Source organism: Oryctolagus cuniculus, chromosome 5 (assembly GCF_964237555.1).
Source record: "Oryctolagus cuniculus chromosome 5, mOryCun1.1, whole genome shotgun sequence".
Taxonomy (NCBI): Eukaryota; Metazoa; Chordata; class Mammalia; order Lagomorpha; family Leporidae; genus Oryctolagus; species Oryctolagus cuniculus.
The window spans coordinates 84657901-84681422 of record NC_091436.1 but is presented as its reverse complement, the minus strand read 5'-3'; the positions used below and the strand labels follow the sequence as shown (position 1 = coordinate 84681422).

The following is a 23522-nucleotide window of genomic DNA, read 5'->3' as shown; positions in this document are numbered from 1 at the left end:
TTTCTGAAGTGCTTTCAGAGTAATATAATTTTGATTGAATCAATCATTAGTGCTTAGTATGTGGAAATATTATTTACCAATGAGTCCATTCATACACTATAATCAAGGCTCTTTTAAAAATATGTATATCTTTATTTTTAAGTGATGCATAGTAATTGCACATATTTATATAGTACAATGTGACGTTTGAATATTTGTATGCAATGTATAATGATCAGGTCAGGGTGATTGGAATATCTACCTAATCATGCCTTTTATACAATCCTTTTGGAGTTAATCCTTGTCTCTTGTTTTCATTTGCTTCATTGCCGTGTTCCCATTGTTACTTTCCCCAAACGCTCTAACGTTTCTGTCATGTGTATTTATCAATATCTTCGATATACTCAATCAAATCAACTTTTTTTCCTTATAATGTTCCTTCTGGAATTCTACACCTTTCAACTCTATTCTTCATGTATCATTCTACTTTTGAACCTTATTTGAAGATATTTTGGGGTTCAAATCTCCTAGGATTTTTGGTTGAAATTCTTTCCTTTCTTTTTTTGTGACAATAGTTCCTCCAGTAGCTTTTTAAGAAGTGACACGAATGAAGTAAAATTTCTGAGATCTGAATGTCTAAAAATATTTCTATTATACATTCAAACTCAATTGATGATTTGTCTGAGTACAGAATTACATTTTGAGAATCATTTTGCCTCAGAATTTTGAAGTCATTGCTGCATCTTCTTTCGCTTTGTATAATTGTATTGAGAAGTCTGATGCTATTCTAATTCATAGTTCTTTAAAGTTTTTCTTTACTGATTTTCTTTTCATTTAAAAGACCAACAGACAGAATCAGAGAGATGGAGACAGACAGATATCTCCTATCCACTGGGTCACTCCCCAGATGCCCTCAAAAGCCAGGCCAACCCAGGCAAAGGAACTCAATCCAGGCCTCCCAGCAAGCAGTGAAGGCCCGCATACTCAAGCTATTGCCTGCTACCTCTCAGGGTGCAAATTAGCAGGGAGCAGGAATGGAGAGTGGAGCTGAGAGTTAAACTCAGGCACCCCAACTCAGACACCCATATGTGGGATGTGGGCATCCCAAGTAACATCTCAACTGTTGTACCAGACAACCACCCTTGATTCATAATCTTCTGTGCATGATATGTTTATCTATGGAAATTTAAAATTGTTTCTTCTGATTCCTGATGATTTCAGATCTCACGACTGTGTTCTGTAGGTGTGGAAAAGAAAAGTATCTTTCATAACTCATTATAGGGGTCATGGCTGATACTTCTATAACAAAAGACAGGTTAACAAGAGAAAAACATAACACATTTGTTTAATCGAAGTTGTACATGATGCAAGAACCTGCAGAAATGAAGACCAGAAGACCCAGGGAAAATGATTTTTAGTCTCAGTTTAATGAAGAATGGACAGCTGGGTAGAAATGTGATCAGATAAAAAAGCATATGATGTAAGGGTAACATTCTAAGGGGGCTCTCTGTGTGGCATCCCTTCCTCCTGGGTAAAGATCTTCCAGGGAGAAGGATGAAAGCAGAGAGTGACTTTTCTCACTATTATGGCTTGCTCTGGGGAGATGAAGATGAGTTCTAAGTTCTATGACTTGCCTGGGGGAAAAGCAATTCTGGTTTCTATGACTAAGTTTAGGAGGAAAAGGGGGACATGAGACAGGAAGGCAGGAGAAGGTCAGAGAAACCTTGCTTCTGAGGGCTTTCCAATCCCAGCTACTCAATATGACAAAGCGCCAGACTTGGGAATATCTTGTCTAAGCCCCAACTGTGCCTTGGTGTTGGTCTTTTATTATTTTTTTTCATTTATTGTGATTGAACATTTTAATCTAGAGGCTTGTATTCTTTAGTTCTGGAGAATTTTGTTATGATAAAAATATGGTTTTCATAATTTCCTACCCATTGTTTTTTCTCTTGTTCTCTCCTTCTACAGTGGCTGTCAGATCCAGGGCCCTTGAATTGATCATCTAATTTTCTTACCCTTTCTCTCCTTTTGTCCATCTCTATCTATGTGTTCTCTTTTGCTTCTTGTTTCTTTGTTTCCCAACTCTTTCACTCTTGCTATTATGTTTTAAGTTTCTAATAACTCTTTATATTGTTTTGATTCCCAAGTGTGCCCCTACCCCAACAGGCAGTTTTTATTTTTTGCAGCAGCTTGGTCTGGTTTAAAGGATTGAATAACTTTGCTTCTCTCGCTGAGGATATTATTCCTAGTTTCTGCACATATTGTCATGGGTTGCTGTATTCTCTTTGCCTGCTTTGGTCTTTTCATGTTGAAGGCCTTCCTCACGTACCTGGCCACCCTAGGCTGTCCCTTCAGACTGAGAATGAGACACATGAAGGAAGACTGGAAGCTCGGTGTGTTTTGGGGGAAGGGATTTTTGCACTTTAGGCTGCCCTGTCTCAGGTGGTGGATGGAAAGTTGACCTTCACACTGGAGACCCAACTGCTCCCTCTTTTCCTCCAAAAGTAACTGAGAACTTGCTTGTGTTGATGCTGGCTTTGTTGTTGTTGTTGTTTTGTTCTGCTTTGTTTTTAGCTATTCAGTTTTTCTAAAAAAGGATCTTTACATTTCCTGCCTGGATTTAAGCCTGGCTGCATTTTTCTTTCTCTTTTCTTTTCTTCCTTTCTTTCTTTTTTAAGAATGAGAGTTAAGAAAAGAGCATGGAGAGTCCAATTTTTCAGAAGACAGACTATCACTTAATCCCCTCACTTCTATTTCATGTCTACTATCCTCCTCCAACACACAATTTTGTGGCCAAGATTTGGGATCGATTTCCCTGGTGAAGAGTCCTCTGCTGTGTAGGTAGTAGAGTTGGGAAGGGCAATGTGGACCAGTTGCATGGGGTGGAGGAATGATGTGGGGATCTGATCAGGTTGTGCCGAGATTTGGAGCCTTGCCTTGATGTCTGCCCTGAGATGTCCTTTGCCTCCTCTGATAACTTGTGGCTCCACATCATGGATTTACTGTGGTTCTAGGTATCCAGTAGTCTCATTTCTTTTCCGTTTCCCACTTCTTAGCAGCTGTGTTGTACCGTCCTCCTCCTTGGTGAGTCAGAATCACACTCCCATCCCCTTATTCATTTTTAAACATTTGTTGAAATCTCTCTTCTGCTGACATCTCCTCAACTGGCCATTTGTTCTTGTGGGCTGAGGTCTTTTGAATGTCTTTACTGTCAGTTGATGGGGTTTAGGACACTGTCTTATGCATGCATCAATCTGCCATGTTTAACTTGTTCTACTGTAATCTGAAGAGTTTGTCTGACTCATGTTCCAAGTCCAAGTTTCTGCTTTCTTCTAAACCAGCTGTGTGACCTTGAGTAAGGGCCTCAAACTCTCTGGGCTTCAATTTCTCATGTGTAAAGACAGCAACAAAAACGTGCAAAGCAGCAAAGTGAGTGTCTATCTTGTCTATCTCGTTTTTATGTGGTGAAAAGAGATTTTATGTGAAAGAATGCTTTGGGAAAAGCAAAAGAGGGATGAAAACATGAGGTTTCAGGAATAAAACCAAGAAACACAAAGAACCTCCTTATACAGATGGCAGACTGCCCCTTTGTCCTCATATCCTGGCTCAATACTCTGTATTGATGGACACAGAGTAGGGAAAAGGGAGTTCAGTCCATAACCTTCTACTTGCTTCCCTCTCTCACTTTAGGACCGTTCATCTTAGCAGGGCTTTTGGTTTCATCCCCTCATCACCCTTGGATACCTTGAGGAAAGTACAGTCTGTTTCTAGTGTTCTTTGGTCTCTGTTTGAGACCTCTCAAAGTTTTTCTATTTAATTGCAAATTTATGTTCTAACACAGTAAATCCACATTCTCCTACATTGTCTGTTGGGTTATATTACTTGCATAAATCTAGGAAAACAGCAGAGGGAAAAAATTGAAATCTTAAGCACAGTCATAAGTTTGTAACATAAATTGCAACTTGCTGGAATCCATGGCATTAGAAGGCTATCCCATCACAACAGATTATTGTGAAGATAAAATGGATAATCTGAGGAAGTGCTTTGTAAACCATAAAGGCAGCTGACAATGTAAGGAATTGCCATCATGGCTGCCCATCGCTACAGACCTCAGTTTGTTCATCTGCAAATTGTTTTTGAGTTTCAGTTCTGCTATGGTAGCCTAAATTCCTAGAGCCTGTTCCTATTCCCCAATTCCAACTAAAACCTCAGGATACATTTTTTTATTTTTTTAAAATCCAACTACCTGAGGATTCTGAAAAGCCATATATGTAATTGAACTGGGCAATCAACCACATGGCATAGTTGAGAAAGGATCTCATATGCTAGATAGTCCCATTGCCCTGATCTGTAGGTTTTCCATTCCCTACCTGAAAACCTGGATGAGAGGTCAACTTCCAGGTTAGAGTGTTAAATATAAGGAAACAAAATACAAATACTCCCAGGGATATTAACACCTTGGAACTCTCATAAAATTTTAGTTATAAATAGTTCAGCATAGGGGATTTGAATCCCATGAACAAAACCAGACATGGGTTGCACTTTAGAACAGGCACCAGAACATGATCAGATTTATGCAACAGATTTAATGACTTAGAGGCAACAGCCAATTATAAGTTGGTGATGTAGCTCCATCAAAGTGGGTCATTTCCTGCAGAATTTTTTTTAAAAAATAGATATATTATACTCTGTATTTCAGTTTTGGAAGTTAGGAATTTTCTCTATGGAAATAGAGAATTTAAAGATTTCTGGAGCTTCCATCTTTAGATAAGAATCAAAATATTCTTTATTATCATATCCAGCAATATTCTCATGGTTTTATAAATCCAAATGGTCTTATGCTCTCTTCACATTAAAACAATGTTAATACATGTTTCCAATCTTTGCCTTTGGGTCAGAAAATGTTGAATTGGCTTTTGTTATTCATTGTACTATTACTCAAATTAAATAGGATTCTGATTCTCTTTTTGTGTTTACTTTTAAAAGAGTTTTTTCTTTGAGAAGCAGAAAAGTGGAGAGACAGAGAGCAAGAAAGCAAGTGAGTGAAGAATGAGAGAGAGAAAGACAGAGTTCTGACCTGATGGTTTACTAACCAAATGCCCTTAATGATTGGCACTGGGTCTGAAGTGGGGACCAGATCCCAGTCCAGTCTTCAATTTGGTTGGCAGCAGCCCGACTATGTGGACCATCACCACTGTTTTCAAGGGTCTGCATTAGTAGGAAGTTGGAATCAAAAGCTGGAGCTGGGACTGAAACCAAGAAACTCTGATATTGGTCATGGACATCTTAACTAGCATCTTAATGACCAGGGCAGATTCTCGCCTCCCTATTTGTATTTTAGAAAGTAAATACATGCTGACCCAACATTCAAAAATCAAAGTAATCCATCACATCAATAAGCTGAAGAAATTGCATGATCATATCAACTGATAAACACCATTTGACAAAATCAAACAGACATTCATGATAAAAGAAAAAAAAATCCCAGCACATTAGGAATAGAGGGTACTTCTTTAACTTCTTAATAAAAAATTATTATAAGAAACCAACAACAAAGGGCAGTGTGGCTGACTGAACAGAGCTGTTTCACAAAGGGAATAGAATATTGGCATTGTAGGGGCAGAGGTGGGGTTGAAGGTAGCAAAAGCACTGAGTATTGCTTTGGGAGACACTAAAAATGGAGAGTAGAGCCTTGAGACGTAATTGTGAATGCTTGGTCAAATTCACAATTTTTCCTGGAGCCCCTGGATATAACATAGGTATACTACTAGTGTTACCTTCTGGTCTGTAAACAAAGCTGTTCCCAGAGGCAAAAATGTAGGCCAGTAAATTTATGAAGTAAGAGGGCCAGTTATTCTCCCAGGTCTACCTAAGTGTTTGTCTATTCCAAAGTGCCAACTTAAAGATACAGGAAAGTATGTTTTCAGTGTGTGATACCAGCCGAGATTGGCCTAATGACTCAACCATGCTATGTCTGGTACAGAGAAGTTGCTCTCCCTTTATGATTTCTGTTACAGAAGTAGTTACTTGTTTCCCGTGGATCTTGCTGAATATCTCCCTTGGTCTGCCCTTCCAAAATCTCAGCCTCATTGTCCTCAAGGTATGTTTCTAACTCAGAGGCTCTACTTATCCATAACCACGTCTTACATGAGAATTAAACTTCAAACCTTATTTCCAGTCTTTGGTGTGGTTCGTATACTAGCTTCAAAATACTATTATGTGATGATTTACGCCAAAGGATGCTTTATAAAAACCAGTTGCACTGTGTTTTACAGCAGGGTAGCCTCCTTTATTGTACCTTGTTTGTAAGACTGTTTCAAGGTGCACAGGGTGTTGACCTTCCTAGAATCTTAGGAGATCTATCAGAAGAAGAGCATCACATCCTATGTGGAACACAATTTGCTCTTCTGGGAATCAATTATGATGTAGAATAAAAGAAGAAATGTCTTTTCCTGCAACTCTAGGAATTTTTTAAAAAGATTTATTTATTTATTTGAAAGTCAGAGTTACACATAGAGAGAAGGAGAATCAGAGAGAGAAAGAAAGAGAGGTCCTCCATCTGCTGGTACACTCCCTGATTGGCCATATGGCCGGAGCTGCACCGATCCAAAGCCAGGATCCAGGATTTTCTTCTGGGTCTCCCACATGGGTGCATGGGCCCAAGGACTTGAGCCATCTTCTACTGCTTTCCTAGGCCATAGCAGAGAGCTGGATGGGAAGTGGAGCAGCCGGGACTCGAACCAGAGCCCATATGGGATGCCAGCACTGCAGGTGGTGACTTTACCTGCTGCACCACAGCGTTGGCCCCCACCCTGGGAATTTTAATACACCAAATTTGAGAACTTTGGTTTTATTAGCAACTCATTAGCTATTACCAAGATTTTGTCCTCAATATTTGTTAAGTATGAGAATCAGCTGTCTTTCAACCAAGGTGTCCATCATCAGATGAATGGATAAAGAAAATGTGATACACACACACACACACACACACACACTGGACTATTACTCAGCTATTAAAAAGAATGAAACTTTACCATTTGCATCAAAATGGATGCAACCAGAGAACACTGGGTTGAATGAAATAAACGAAACACAGACAAATACCCCCCTTCTCCCTTATATGGGAGCTAAAATTAAAAAAAGAAGAAATAAAAAAAATCAAAAACAAAAACACAAAAAGGAAGAAATAAATGCCTCTGTGTATCAGTATTTATGCAAATATAATTTTGTAAAACTTTATTTTATACATTTTTCAAACCAATGGTTAAGAATGTCATACTGCTCTAGTTTTAATGATCTGTGATTACTTTAAAATTTGCTATAGATAGAAAAAAAAAAAAGAGAACCAATGCACTAAGATGGAGTTGTATTGTCTGGCTGTTCATGGTCTTAAAATGGCAAGCAAATTTACTTTCTTCTTTGATGTTAATTTTCTTAAGGCAACCTTTAAAATATATATGTTAGTCTCACTTTAGCCATCAAAAAGACAGATACATAAAACCAGAAACTGAACTTGCTACCAAAAGATCTATTTAACCAGAAGGAACATAGAAACCACTTATTTAAATTTGATTCTCTCTCAGAAACACACCAGATGTTTTATATACCAAATCATCCCTTGGTGCTGAAATCTAGATCTTACTGACATCCAAATATTGCTATTGCAAGTGTTGAAATCCTCCCAAGTTTAACATGTGTAAGGAAACCAGACCTTTTCTCCAGATAAAACTATGTAACCTCAAATTATCCAAAAAGCTCTGATTTATTTCAGGGGTTGAAAATGTGTGGTAAGTCATAAAAAACAGCATATGACATGAGGTGTTTAGATTATACTTAACATGTTTATTTTCAGAGGTTCAGACACCACTAACTCATGACAGATGTGAGGTCTATGATTTGAAATAATTATATTTCAAGCCATTCATATCACTGCTTAGGAGATGACTTCATTTTCCCAGTCACCATATGTCCTGACCATGCAAATGAGAAGAAAAGGAGCACGTGGCTGACCATTGTTGTCTCACCTGTCACGCGTGTGGTGTTGCACGTGCCTCTCGTCGGGTTCCGTTGGGACACCAGCGCGACGGATGGCTTCATATTTGACACAGCTGGTGCTTTGAGGACATACCATCAATCTCGGCTCAGTAGCGTCTTTACACTTTTGGTTTTTTATTGGGCTTTTGGAGATGAGTTCCATTTTTGGATTATGCAAACATATCTTCTAGTGCTTCAAGTGAGAGTAGCATATTTGTGTAACAGCATCTCTATATAATTTGACAGTTTATGGGTAAAGATATGGCCTAGGAAGAGGCAGTTCTTTGGAAATCCTGAGTTAAGATTTCTATATCTTAGTGCTAATATTGACTCTGTTTCAGCAGCCATGGGCAAAATTTGCCAAGCTCTTTATACCTTTACTTCATCCTTTGTAAAATGTAAAATAGCCATCAAGTAATCATCCTGGCATTGTGTTAATCACTGGATGAAAGTTATAATACTCATGCAACACATTAATTTACAACACAAATCACCTTTTCTCAAGGTGTTTGCTTCAATGATACTTTATTGTAAAATGCATGATTTGAGAATTACTGCATAAATTTGATAATGTTTATTTACTGTGATGCCTCTCATTTCGTGAATTTGATCATATTCGTACTTGCCAAGGTCAGACAGCAAATCTGGGCATCATGAGAAGGTTTTATTTTCTTGGGATCACTGACCCATTCCTTGCTACTGCCAAATCCACCCTGTGACTCAGGAGTGTTTACTCAGTTGGAGGAAGCCTTAGACCTAATCTAAGAAAAGCACCCGGGTGGCCGGGACACAATCCACATCCTGGGACATAACGTATGTTTTACTCTTCTGGCTTGAGGACAGTTTTAGTCTTCAATTTTCCTAGGCCTCAGTGCTTTTTGAACAATGGCCAAATAGAATTGCTTTTTAAAATGTGAACAGTAACTGAAGTTGGAGTTCTAGTTTTGTCAGATGCTGGTTCATATACAAATATGGATCCATGTAGAGATATGGAAACCAAAAGAATTTAGTTAAAAATGAACAGCAATCTAAATCTTTAGAATATATAAAATAATGGCTAATGTAAGTAAAGATGCCTTTTTATGACCTTCCCCCATTAGTATTCACATGATGGAACAAAAAAGTTTTCTTTTCTTTCCTTCCTGCATAATTAATTCCTTAAGAAACAGACTGTATTTTCTTTAGCCTCTGAATGCCAGCCAGTGCACTGGGGACAGTTGAATAATAAATAATAACAAATACTGGATTTATTGACTCTTGAACCCCTGAACCAATCAATTAATCATGATATTATGGTAAGATCAAAAGGATAAAATCCTAAAACTGACTGCAAGATGCAAATGGATAAATCTCCCAGCAGGAGTAATTGCAAACCATTTTGATCAAATAAAAGATGATGATCAATTATGCTCTTTAGGGCCCAATAACTTAGGTTTATGTAAATGCTGTAAAGTGCATCCCTGCAGGATCTAATGGTCTCTTAACCATCACTTGTTAGGATAAAGGATTGTGGTCCAAGCACCCTAAAGACTGAAGCTATAGATTCAGCGTGGTGAGTACCATCTATATTTGAAAGGATAATTTCTCTTTAAAATGTCCCTTGTCAACATAATACTTGGATATTTCTTACAATCATCTCAGTCTGTCCTGTTTGCCCTGAAGTTGGCTTTCTTTTTCCTAACCCCTAACCATTGATTGGGGACTAAAGTAAAAGATTTTCTGTGAACATTTTGATCAAGCTACAAGAAGCAATGTAGTTGGTACTCAGAAAAAGAGTGAGTCACCACAGGGAGGAAGACGCTCCAGAGCAGAGCTTGAAATATGCAGCAATAACCCCAGCCGTAATAACATGCACAGAGGTCTCCCAAACGGCACTGGGCTCCAGCCTAATCACTGCTGCAGATTTGTGCTGCTTGTTAGAGATTTGTGTTCAGGGTTTACCCCTCGAGGAGCATATGAGATGTGCGGCCCAGACCTAGTGAGGCTTCCCCAGATCCTGAGGCTGAGGTCAAAAGAACCATGTGAGTTTTTCCAGGCAATATGGTTTTTCTAATAGGCTGCTTAGGACATAAGCAACAGTGGCAGAAAGAGTTTCTCTTGGATAATTGAGATGCTGCCTTCAGGAAAGCTATTATCCCAGTGACTCTGGCGTGGTCAGGTTGTAAATCAGGAGCTCTGGAAGTCCAATTTCCAAAAGGCCTCAGAAAGTCAGTATTCAGGATTCAGACCTGGACATGGCATTTTGATTACAATTAAAGGCCTCATTGAATTCCTTCTTTCATTCAGCAAATAGTTGCTGCATATCTACTATCTACTGTGCGCTACAGACTATAGATTGAAAGGAGATAGCATTTGATTGTGGTACTTACGCATCCATAGCACCATCTCTTAATGTGGAGCAGTGCTTTTACATCCACTGTCTTAAAGCGATCGAGCCACCATGTGAAGAATATATCATACTTTAAGATGAAGATGGTGTGAAGTTCCCTTTGTGTCAGAATGTGGATGTAATAGAGTTCTTCTGCTTCTTGATCTGATGCTGTTTTCCCGTTTTTCCTAAATCATAGCATATATACCCACTCTGGGCCTTGGTTCCCTCTTCTATAAATTAAAGCAGAAAGCTATTTGTCAAATTCTCATTTCTTTCTCTAAATCATCTACTTTATGTACAAGCAGAGTTTGGATGCAAAGAATTAGACAGGATTTTAATTTCAGTGATTCATCAACCCCACTCAAATGCTTGGAACTTTGGTAAACCAGTTGACAACAATGCCTTCTGATTCCTGCAGCCTCTATGCTTCTTAGTGTTACTTTTTCCATGAGTTGCTAGATGAGCTATTGGGTGGATATGGTTCTGGAGAACCTTTGTTCCTTTTACAATCTTTTATAATTTTTCTCTTCCAGTGTCTTCTTTCTAAAAGTACTTACCCAGGGTCATAGTTGTTAGTGTTCATTGGGTATCAGCTAGCCTTTTTTTTTTTTTTTTTTTTTTTGAGCGATGCGTAGACAGTCCTTTTTCTTTAAGTACCTTTGCAAACAATCCCAAGATGCTGAATGAACAGCATCTTCTGAGATGCAAAACATCTAACCTATTTTTTTTTTTTTTGACAGGCAGAGTGGACAGTGAGAAAGAGAGACAGAGAGAAAGGTCTTCCTTTTTACCGTTGGTTCACCCTCTAATGGCCGCTGCGGCCGGCGCACTACGCTGATCCGAAGCCGGGAGCCAGGTGCTTCTCCTGGTCTCCCATGCGGGTGCAGGGCCCAAGCACTTGGGCCATCCTCCACTGCACTCCTGGGCCACAGCAGAGAGCTGGACTGGAAGAGGAGCAACCGGGACAGAATCCGGCGCCCCGACCGGGACTAGAACCCGGTGTGCTGGTGCCGCAAGGTGGCGGATTAGCCTAGTGAGCCACGGCGCCGGCCATAACCCATTGTTATGGATCTAACTGCAGCCTTCAAAACTTTATATGTTGAAGTTCTAACCCCTAGAACCTCAGAATGTCATACTATTTAGAACTAGCCATTAGAATTACAATTAATTAAGTTAGGATGAGGTCATATTGAAGTAGGTGGGTTTTTAATCTTGTGTGACCCGTGCCTTATAAAAAGGAGAACTTTAGACATAATGTCCACCCAGGGAAAAAGTCATACAAAGATGAGGGCAGAGATAATAATGAGGCAACAGAAGCCAGTGAATGCCAAAGATTGCTGCAAATCAGCCACAGCTAGGAGAGTGGCCTGAAACAGATTGTCTCTAGAGGTTCAGAATAAACCAACCCTATTAACACCTTGATTTTGGATTCCTAGCATTCAGAAATTGTGAGACAATAAGTTTCTCTCTCTCTCTCTCTTTTTTTTTTTTTGACAGGCAGAGTGGACAGTGAGAGAGAGAGACAGAGAGAAAGGTCTTCCTTTTCTGTTGGTTTACCCCGCAATGGCCGCTGCGGCCGGTGTGCTATGGTGGCACACCACGCTGATCTGAAGCCAGGAGCCAGGTGCTTCTCCTGGTCTCCCATGTGGGTGCAGGGCCCAAGGACTTGGGCCATCCTCCACTGCACTCCCGGGCCACAGCAGAGAGCTGGACTGGAAGAGGAGCAACTGGGACAGAATCCGGTTCCCCGACCAGGACTAGGACCTGGGGTGCCAGCGCCGCAGGCAGAGGATTAGCCTAGTGAATAAATTTGGTAGCTGTCTAACATACCCCTTATATAACAGAAGTGGCTTGGAGAGAGGGCACCTCTCTGAGCTGACTATCCCTTTCATTCTTGCTATTAACAGAAGAATACCTACCCATATCTCTCTACATGAGTCTTTTTTCTCTTTTAAAGATTTATTTATTTATTTGGAAGGCAGAGCTACAGAGAGGCAGAGGCAGAGGCAGAGAGATAGAGATATGAGAGAGAGAGAGAGAGAGAGGGAGAGAGAGAGAGAGGGAGAGAGAGAGAAGGTCTTCCAACCATTGGTTCACTCCCCAGATGCTGCAATGGCTTGAGCTGAGCCAATCTGAAGCTAGGAACCAGGAGCTTTTTCCAGGTCTCCCACGTGGGTGCAGGGACTCAAGGACTTGGGCCATCTTCCACTGCTTTCCCAGGCCATAGCAGAGAGCTGGCTCAGAAGTGGAGCATCCAGAACTTGAAACGGTGCATACACGGGATGCCAGCACTGCAGACAGAGGCTTTACCCACTACGCCACAGCACCATCCCGCTCTACATGAGTCTTCCTCAGGTGACTAAGTAGTTTCAACAGTTGCCCAAAACCTTGTGCAAACAACCTGGACATCTTGGTCTTTACTTCTTCACGTATGTTTCCTTAGGGCCTGCATATAATGTTCATGAGGGTCTTTCTCTTATATTCTTTGGTCCTACAGGCCTTTGACTACTTGAGTTTCTAAGGGTGATTATGAAATTCTCTGTGTCCTTCTCATTATAGCAGAAAAGAGAAGAACACAGTTTGATTTTCAAAATCTATTATCATTTGCGATGCTACTGTCATGCCCTATTGAAAAATATCAATGGGTACTTCATTTCCCTTCCAAACTAAGCCCATTGTTTTCTCCTTTGATGTCTGCTCACTCATTCATCGAACAATTCTAAAAGATCAACAACACGTTGTCAATAAAAGAATGAAACTGTGGACTTAACCCGCAGAGCTCAAAGCCTAGTGGAAGAGTCAGACGTGGAAGGAATTGTTCTGTAACAAGTGAGGTTGTTTGCATGTGAGGTCAGAGCCCAAGTACTCAAGAGAAAATGTTTGAAAGTCTTCACAGAGGTTGTAAATTTTGAGGAATGAGAAAGTATTGATAGCAATTGGGGTTTCAGAAGAGAGAATGAGGGTGCAGAATAGGGAAGTGATTCCAAGTTGAAGTGACAAGTGGAAGAAGCATGCCTTGGAAAAACTTGACTCTATTCAACTAGAGAGTATATAATGGGACAGGTAAGGGAATGGCAGAAGATTGGGGCATAAAAGCAAAATTGGGGATTGATAGTGAATTATTTTCTGTACCTTGAGTGAAGCTTAGAGCAATAGGAGGCCACCAAAGGTGTTTATGTTCTGAAGTGCTGTTGTCAGATTTGCTTTTGAAAGGATCCCTCTGGTGTCACCAAGACATAGGATTGGACAGGACAATGGTAAGTGGCCAGAGAACAATGGAGACTGTATTTCTTGAATCAAAAATTAAAACAGGAAGTAGGTGTTTAGCCTAGTGGTTAAGACCCCCACATCAGAGTGCCTGTATTTGATTCATAATTTGGCTCCTGACTCCAGGCTCCACCCATACAGACCCTGGGAGGCAGTAGTGGTAGATCAAGTAATTGGGTTCCTGTCATCCATACGGGAGACCTGGATTGAATTCTGGGCTCCTGGATGGGGTCTGCCAATCCCCAGTTGTTTTGGACATATCAGGTGTGAGTTAAATAGGAGATCTCCCTCCCTCCCTCCCTCTGTCTCTCTCTGTCTCTCTCTCTGTCTCTGTTTGCTTATTTGTTTCTCTGCCACTAAAATAAATAAATAAAATAAATAAAAAATTAAAACATGGTTTAACAGGTACTAATGTGATAATTGATACAAAGGACAGAGTATTTAAAATTTATAGAAGGTGTATGTAGGGGCTATACAGGATAGAGACATTTATAGAAGGTGTATGTATGGGCTATACAGGATAGACACAATAAAAATGTAAATCAAGGCAATGCCAGTTAGAATGAAGAGAAAGGGTGATATTTTTGTGTCAAAAAGGACAGACTAGATGACATATTTATTATAGGAGTAAAGAAGAAAGAGGAATCAAAACTGGCTTCCAGATATTTTTTGTTTGTCTAAAAATATAATGGCAGGTGGATATAGTATATTAAAGGAAAAAATGTAATGAATTTCCTAAGAATGCTAATGGCTTCAGTTTTGTTTACACTGAGTTTTATGTATTCATAAAGTATACACTATACAGGGAAAAAGATCTATAGGCAGTAGTAATATTGGGCAGGAGTCAGAAGAGATGTTAGAAATAATAACAATAATAACGAAATAACATCAATTCATTGAACTCTTATGTTATGCCAGACTAGTTGTGTGCATTTCCTTTAGTTCCTTCAACAATCCCATGAAGTGAATGTTAATATCTTCATTTTATGGCTGCAAAATCAAGCAGACATGCAGCTGGGAAATGAGTTGGGATTCCTGCCTGACTGCAAAGCCTGTGTTCTCAAGCCCTTCCTTCTATGCTGCCTGCGTGCATATCTACCAGGCTGCCAGGGAAACAAGGCTGTGCAACGCCTGGAATCTCCCTCCTCTGCCAGGAAAGTGCAATAAACTCATTCTGTACATCTTCGATCCTCTGGGATGTCACTGGTAATATACATGATAGTAAGTTCTCCCACAGCTTGTTTAAGGGAGCAGTAAAGGAGGCAAGTAGTCCACAGTTAGACCCACATTGTAGCCACTATTTCTTGGGACTCAGATTCAACCTGTTAATAATTTTCCCCTTGACTCCTATCTTCTAGAGATGAGTCCTGGAAGTTGGTCCACCAGAAAAAAGAGTTATCTTCATACAAACATATTTATTTTCCATTTGTTGGAAATGTGCATGTATCTTCTTTTGATTAATTGCTTTATATAATCTGGGGGCCTGTCTACTCAAAGTCGGGTCTCTCTCCTACCCCCAACATCATCACCTACACCTAGGAGTTTGTTAGAAATGAATTTTGAGATCCAGACCTCTAATCTATTAAATAAGAACCTGTCTTGGGGCAGGAACTATGGCATAGCAAGTTAAGCTACTGCCTGTGGTGCAGGCATCCCATATGGACATTGGTTCTAGTCCTGGATGCTCCACTTCTGATCCAGCTCCCCGCTAATGCTTCTGGAAAAGTAGTAGAAGATGGCCCAAGTGTTTGGACCTCTGCACCTGCGTAGGAGACCCAGAAGAAGCTCCTGGCTCCTGGCTTTAGATTGGCCCAGCTCTGGCTGTTGTGGCCATTTGGGGAGTGAATCAGTGGATGGAAGATCTCTCTCTCTTTCTTTCTGTAAGTCTGACTTTCAAATAAATTTATAAACTTTTTTTAAAAAAAGAATTTTTAAAAAGGTCTCAGAGGGTTAGTGTGCACGTTAACATTAGATAGGCACTGAGTTAGAGGATTTGAGTTCAGTAATAAAATAATTTAGAACATTTTGATAATCAGGAGTGACCAACACAAACTCAATAACTTCTGTTTCATTACTTGATTTTCTATCCACAAAACACATTAATAAACCTTCTCCCTTCCTCATATTTCAAGAGAATGTAATCAGAATCAGGACTTTCTGAAAACTTCTATGCAAGCAAATAACTGGAGATTAGGTTTGCACTTTGAACATGAGAATTGTATATCCCAATTATTGCTTCTAATTCAAGTGTTGTGTCCAGACTTCTACCAAGGTTATCAGATGATTCTTAAAAACTTGGACCAGATTCTCTCTGAAAAGAAAAAGAACATAGTCTGTGGGCAAGCAACCGAGATCAATGGAATGATTAAAAATAAGTAAGTATAATCTTCTTGGCTCCAAATACATGGATAAGATTCAAGTTGGGGATTATTGGCAGTGGAGGAGCCAAGATCAATCCAACATAATATGAGTGGATAAGCAGAGGAGATAAGTGGGCACCAGGCAGAGTGCCACTGCCATAGAGAGGGGAGAAGGGTGAATCCTGCTCTATGCAAACAGTCAAACAGTGAGTGGCTTGAAGCTCCTGGAGGAACAGAGGCTGAGACCCTACTACAATATATCTCTAGATAGGCATCAACAAGTAAAGGTCATTAAATTTGGGAGAAACTGAAATTAGAAATTAGAATCTTTTTTGTTTTTTAGAAATTTTGGTTAAAGTATACAACAGAAATTAGAGTCTTAATGTTGCACACTTTACAACATTAATCAAGATTTACATAGCAGGAAGGTGAAGAATTTGGAGTCTCAGCCTTGACACTGAAACACTTGAGACATGTAGGGGTCAGGCTTATGATTAAGCAGCTCTGTCAAGAGAAAACTCTCACTTTTTCGAGGTATTTTCCTCACACAGAATAATGTCAAGCCCAGAGACATTCACATAAATGTCAGTGTTGTCAAGAAAATGTCTTAAAAGGTGGGAATACCTTTGTGATTTTTGTGTTTTGATGAGTCTGTTGCTAAGAAATTGCCTTAATGAATATAAAATCTTTCAAGTTTCTGTGTCAAGAATGATTTTTACAATTGACCTCACTTTTGTGGGGAGAAGAATTCATAAGAGGACTTAATGAAAATTTAGCTGCATATAATTAATGTTAGATTGGGGGTAGGTGTTGCAGCTCACAGAATTAAGCCCCTGCTTGGGAAACCTGCATCTCATAATGGTGTGACTGGTTTGAGTCCCAACTACTCCTCTTCTGATCCAGATTCCTACTAATATTATCTTGGGAAGCAGCAGATGATGGGCAGCAATGATGGCAGGAGTGGTTGAGTCTCTGCCATCCATGTTGAAGAGTAACGGTTGGATTTCCTACATCTTGACTTCAGTCTGACCCAGCCCTGGCTATTGTGGGCTTTGGAGAGTGAATCAGAGAATGGAAGATCACTCTCTCTCTCTTTCCTCTCCCGCATTCTCTCTCTGTCTCTCTTTCAAATAAGTAAAAATAAATAAAATATATTTATGCAATAAAAAAGTTGGGGCTGAAGCTACAGCTTAGCTAGGAAAGCCACCGCCTGTGGTGTCTGCATCCCATGTGGGCACTGGTTTGGGACCTGGCTCCTCCACTTCAGAACCAGCTCTTTCCTGTGGCCTGGGAAAGTAGTGGAAGATGGCCCAGGTCCTTGGGCCCCTGCATGCATGTGGGAGACCTGGAAGAAATTCTTAGCTCCTAGCTTTGGATCAGCTCAGTTCTGGCCTTTGTGACCATTTGGGGAGTGAACCAGTGGATGGAAGACCTCTCTCTCTCTCTCTACCTCTGCCTCTCTGTAACTCTGCCTTTCAACTAAATAAACAAATCTTAAAAAAAAGTTAAAACATTGACGTGGAAATAAAAGGTAAAGTTCTGAGATTTTTCGAACCATACTTTTTGCAAAATTATTTGTTTACTATTGAGAGAGAGAGAGAGAAATGAGAGAGAGATATCTCATCTTCATCAACTGGTTCGCAATGTAAATGCCCACAATAGCCCATAATAGCTGGCACAATCAGGATCTGGAAACTCAATGCTGGGTTTCCATGTAGAAAGCAGGAATCCAACTAATCAAGGCAACATCTGCTGCTTTCCAGGGTGCATATTAGCATGAAAGCTGAAATAGGGAGCAGAGCCAAGACAGAGCCAGGAACAGAATCTTGGTACTTCTATATAGGGTGCAGGTATCCCAGAAAGTGTCATAACCGTTATGCCTATTCCCACCCCTGATCTATATCTTTGATGCATAATTACTATTTTCTTTTCTGGTCCTTCTAATTCTTTAAAAATTATCTTATTTATTTGAAAGGCAGAGTTACAGAAAAACAGAGGAAGACACACACACACACACACATATTGATCTTCCATTTGCTGGTTCACTCCACAAATGGCTGCAGCTGGGGCATGGCCAGGCCAAAGGCCAGAGCCAGGACCTTCATTGGGGTCTCCCACATGAGTACAGCCCAAGCACTTGGACCATCTTCCACTGTTTCCCCAAGCACATTACCAGGGAGCTGGTTTGGAAGTGGAGTAGTCAGGACTCCAACTAGCACCCATATGGGTTGTCAGGGTTGGAGGCAGTGGCTTTGCCTACTGTACAGTGCCAGACTCTGATGGTTCAGAGTTACACAGAGAGAGGAGAGGCAGAGAGAGAGAGAGAGAGAGAGAGAGAAAGGTCTTCCATCTTCTGGTTCACTCCCCAACTGTCCACTATAGCTAGAGCTGCGCTGATCGGAAGCCAGGAGCCAGAAGCCTCTTCCAGGTCTCCCATGCAGGTGCAGGGGCCCAGGGGCTTGAGCCATCTTCCACTGCTTTCCCAGGCCATAACAGAGAGCTGGATAGGAAGTGGAGCAGCCGGGACTTGAACCGGCGCCCATATGGGATGCCGGCACTGCAGGCATTGGCTTCACCCACTATATCACAGGGCCGGCCCCCAAGGTGGTTTCATTTTAGCAGCTGAATGCTTTACCAATTTTAAAAGCCTACTACTTTATATGTTTTCACCAAAGCATAGGAACTTCAGCAGAGACAGGTCACTTTGAACAGGTGCTTTTATTTCAATTTAATAAATAAATTAAGGTCAAACTCCTTGCTGTGAACAATATTTATCTCACTACAACAGTTACAATATTTTGTGTCAGATCTTATGCTTCTTCTTTTAAAAAATACTCCTTTTGGGCCGGCGCCGTGGCTCAATAGGCTAATCCTCCACCTTGCGGCGCCGGCACACCGGGTTCTAGTCCCGGTCAGGGCGCCGGATTCTGTCCCGGTTGCCCCTCTTCCAGGCCAGCTCTCTGCTATGGCCAGGGAGTGCAGTGGAGGATGGCCCAGGTGCTTGGGCCCTGCACCCCATGGGAGACCAGGAAAAGCACCTGGCTCCTGGCTCCTGCCATCGGATCAGCGTGGTGCGCCGGCTGCAGCGGCGGCCATTGGAGGGTGAACCAACGGCAAAGGAAGACCTTTCTCTCTCTGTCTCTCTCTCTCACTGTCCACTCTGCCTGTCAAAAAAAAAAAAATACTCCTTTTACAAAGTCCCCATTAAAAATATGTTTTCTTTTCTTGACCTTTGTACTCATTTCATAATTTAAAAATTCTATAACTGAATAATTATACACTCTCAAACAAATTTGGGCTATAATTATTATCTCTTCATTCCACAGGTTAATCTTGCTTCGAATCATGATAAACTGAGATTTTTTTCCCCAGTTAAATCAGGCTTTTTGATCAGGAAAATACCAGCACACATGTACAGATTTAATCTATGAAGATAAAAATATACATATATGACCATATACCAGCCTTGCCTTCAGTAAATAGTTACTTGAACCTGTCAATTTCTGATATTGACAAATGTCAGTGCTTTAGGATGAGAAGCTTATGAGGTCACTGGAGTCATTCATTCGCTTTCAGTAAAAATAACTGGAAACTGGGATAATTTCATGATCATAATTTCAGTGTGGCAGTCAGGGTCCAAGTTGGAGACAGAGCACAATAACCAGAACAGAGAAAGCTGTGAATGGAGCATAATTAATAATGGTTAGAAATAATGCTAATGAAAATAAGAACAGGCCGGCGCCACGGCTCACTAGGCTAATCCTCCACCTGAGGCGCCAGCACCCCTGGTTCCAGTACGGGTTGGGGCGCCAGATTCTGTCCCGGTTGCTCCTCTTCCAGTCCAGCTCTCTGCTGTGGCCCGGGAAGGCAGAGGAGGATGGCCCAGGTGCTTGGGCCATGCACCTCCATGGAAGACCAGGAAGAGGCACCTGGCTCCTAGCTTTGGATTGGCACAGCGCACGAGGCGTGGCGGCCATTTTGGGGGTGAACCAACAGAAAAAGGAAGAACTTTCTCTCTGTCTCTCTCTCTCACTGTCTAACTCTGCCTGTCAAAAAAAAAAAAAAAAAAAAAAAAAAAGAAAAGAAAAACAGCAAACATGAACAGCCATTATTGGTGGGGTTGAGGTAGAGTACATAGGGAATAAACACATTTGGTAGAAGATTCTCCCTTCCCACGGTCACTGCTGAGAGCCATCTCTCTTTGAAGAACATGTGATTGAGGTCCCTTTGTTGGTGAAGTTTGCTGAGGCACCATTGCTGAGGAGGTGAGGTGAGTGTTTTGTACAAGAGCATTTGCAAAGACCTTGAGGCAGCTAAAGCTCTCACGGTCATACAATTCTTTCTTCTTCTTCTTCTTTTTTTTTAAAGATGTATTTATTTATTTTAGAGGTAAAGTTACAGAGAGAGACAGAGAGAGAGAGTGAAAGAGAGAGAGAGAGACAGAAACAGAGAGAGAAGTCTTCCATCCGCTGGTTCACTCAAGTGGCTACAAAGGTCGCAGCTGGGCCGATCTGAAGTCAAGAGCCAGGAGCTTCTTCCAGATCTCCCATGCAGGTGCAGGGGCCCAAGCACTTGAATCATCTTTCACTGCTTTCCCAGGCCATAGCAGAGAGCTGGATCAGAAGATGGACAGCCTGGACTTGAACTGGCGCCCCTATGGGATGCCGGCGCCATAGGTGGAGGGGCTTAGTCTACTATGCCACGGTGCCTGGCCCCCTTAGTCATAGATTTTTAGACACACTGCTTCACTAAGTTCTGTCTTTGACAGTGAGGAGGAGCTGTTATACCAGGGTACTTTGAAAACTTCATGAGAAAAGGGACTTAAAAGACAAGTTTATCTTGGCACAAATAAATTTGTGAAATCCATACATAGTTTTTCAATAATATTCATTTTCCATGAACTTTCTGAAAACCTCTCACAGGTAAGAAAAATGTCTCAAAGTTTTGCAAGATTTTACAAAGAATATTTCATATGTTTTCTCATGCAAATCTCACAGGTCTGTCTATTTTGATGTGCTTTCTCTCAACATTTCTTAAACATTAAGGCCAATTTTTTAAGAATGATTGACATGCTTTCAGAACATGGATCTGGCACATTTCCTTAGACTCATTTCTCCTCAGTTCTTTTTTCCTAGTTCCTAGAAACTACAATAGATACTGTTTTTCTTACCATATTCCTTCTGCCAAACATTTTTTTTCAAAAATTAAAATTTATTCTTGTAAAGTGCACAGGTTTCATGTATTTCATATATTCAGTTTTTAACTTTTATTTAGTAAATATAAATTTCCAAAGTACAGTTTATGGATTACAATGGCTTTCTCCCCCCATAACTTCCCAACCACTCACACCCCTCCCATCTCCCACTCCCTCTCCCATTCCATTCACATCAAGATCCATTTTCAATTCTCTTTATATACAGAAGATTGATTCAGTATATATTAAGTAAAGATTTCATCAGTTTGCACCCACACAGAAACACAAAGTGTAAAAAACTGTTTCAGTACTAGTTATAGCATTACTTCACATTGGACAACACACTAAGTGCTGCTCCTCCACACGCGGAGGAGCCGCACCGGACCGGACGCTTGTTGTTCCCTTTTTTACAAGTCCTTTCTATAGTAAAGTAAGAATAAGTAAACAGCAAACTCCCAAAGCAAGAATGAGTAGAGAGAAATGAGAAAGAACGAAGTAACGAACTTCCCCGCGAACTCTCCAACGCACTCTCCAACCAACCCACACCACCATGCTGTCTCTCTCCTCCTATATAGTCCTCTCCACCAATCCATGCTCTGCTACCCACACGCCGAGCGCGCCGCTCTCCTCCAATCAGGAGCGGCTCCTGCAGCTTGTCAAGTTGGTGAGAGGCAGCTGGGTAGAAGCTGTTCGCTCCTCTCCCAGCGCCACATTGTGGGAGAGCAGATGCATAGAATAAGTCTTAATTCCAGTAACAGTATAGTCCGAGTTGCTCCCCACAACTAAGGACAGATCCCACATGAGAAGTAAGTACACAGTGACTCCTGTTGTTGACTTAACAATTTGACACTCTTGTTTATGGCATCACTAATCTCCCTAGGCTCTAGTCATGAGTTGCCAAGGCTATGGAAGCCTTTTGAGTTTGCCAACTTCGATCTTATTCCTACAGGGTCATAGTCAAAGTGGAAGTTCTCTCCTCCCTTCAGAGAAAGGTACCTCCTTCTTTGATGGCCTTGTTCTTTACACTAGGATCTCACTCACAGAGATCTTTCATTTAGGTCTTCTTTTTTTTTTTTTTTCCCCCAGAGTGTCTTGGCTTTCCATGCCTAAAATACTCTCATGGGCTCTTCAGCCATATCTGAATGCCTTAAGGGCTGATTCTGAGGCCAGAGTGCTGTTTAGGACATCTGCCATTCTATGAGTCTGCTGTGTATCCCGCTTCCCATGATGGATCATTCCCTCCCTTTTTGATTCTATCAGTTAGTATTAGCAGACACTAGTCTTGTTTGTGTGATCCCTTTGACTCTTAGACCTATCAGTGTGATCAATTGGGAACTGAAACTTATCACTTGGACTAGTGAGATGGCATTGGTACATGCCACCTTGATGGGACTGAATTGGAATACCCTGGCACGTTTCTAACTCCACCATTTGGGGCAAGTCCGATTGAGCATGTCCGAAATTGTACATCTCCTCCCTCTCTTATTTCTACTCTTATATTTAACAGGGATCACTTTTCAGTTAAAATTTAAACACCTAAGAATAATTGTGTGTTAATTACAGAGTTCAACCAATAGTGCTAGAACAAAAAAAATACTAAAATTGGTAAAGTATTACATTGTACATCAACAGTCAGGATAAAGGCAGATTAGTCACGGTTTCTCATAGTGTCCATTTCACTTCAACAGGTTTCCCCATTGGTGCTCAGTTAGTTGTCCCTGATCAGGGAGAACATATGATATTTGTCCCTTGGGGACTGGCTTAATTCACTCAGCATAATGTTTTCCAAATTCCTCCATCTTGTTGCAAATGACCGGGTTTCATTGTTTTTGACTGCTGTATAGTATTCTATAGAGTACATGTCCCATAATTTCTTTATCTAGTCTACTGTTGATGGGCATTTGGGTTGGTTCCAGGTCTTAGGTATTGTGAATTGAGCTGCAATAAACATTAATGTGCAGACAGCTCTTTTGTTTGCCAATTTCATTTCCTTTGGGTAAATTCCAAGGAGTGGGATGGCTGGGTTGAATGGTAGGGTTATCTTCAGGTTTCTGAGGAATCTCCAGACTGACTTCCATAGTGGATTGACCAGTTTGCATTCCCACCAACAGTGGGTTAGTGTCCCTTTTTTCCCACATCCTCGCCAGCATCTGTGGTTGGTAGATTTCTGAATGTGAGGCATTCTAACTGGGGTGAGGTGAAACCTCATGTGGTTTTGATTTGCATTTCCCTGATTGCTAGTGATCTTGAACATTTTTTCATGTGTCTGTTGGCCCTTTGGATTTCCTCTTTTGAAAAATGTCTATTGAGGTCCTTG

The 23522-nt window shown here is 40.9% G+C and overlaps 1 long non-coding RNA gene across 3 annotated transcripts in view; it reads left to right on the top strand.

Annotated features, from left to right (window-relative positions):
- The window catches only part of LOC138849636 (uncharacterized), a 246831-nt gene that overhangs the window by 130401 nt on the left and 92908 nt on the right, over positions 1-23522 (top strand). The window lies entirely within an intron of this gene.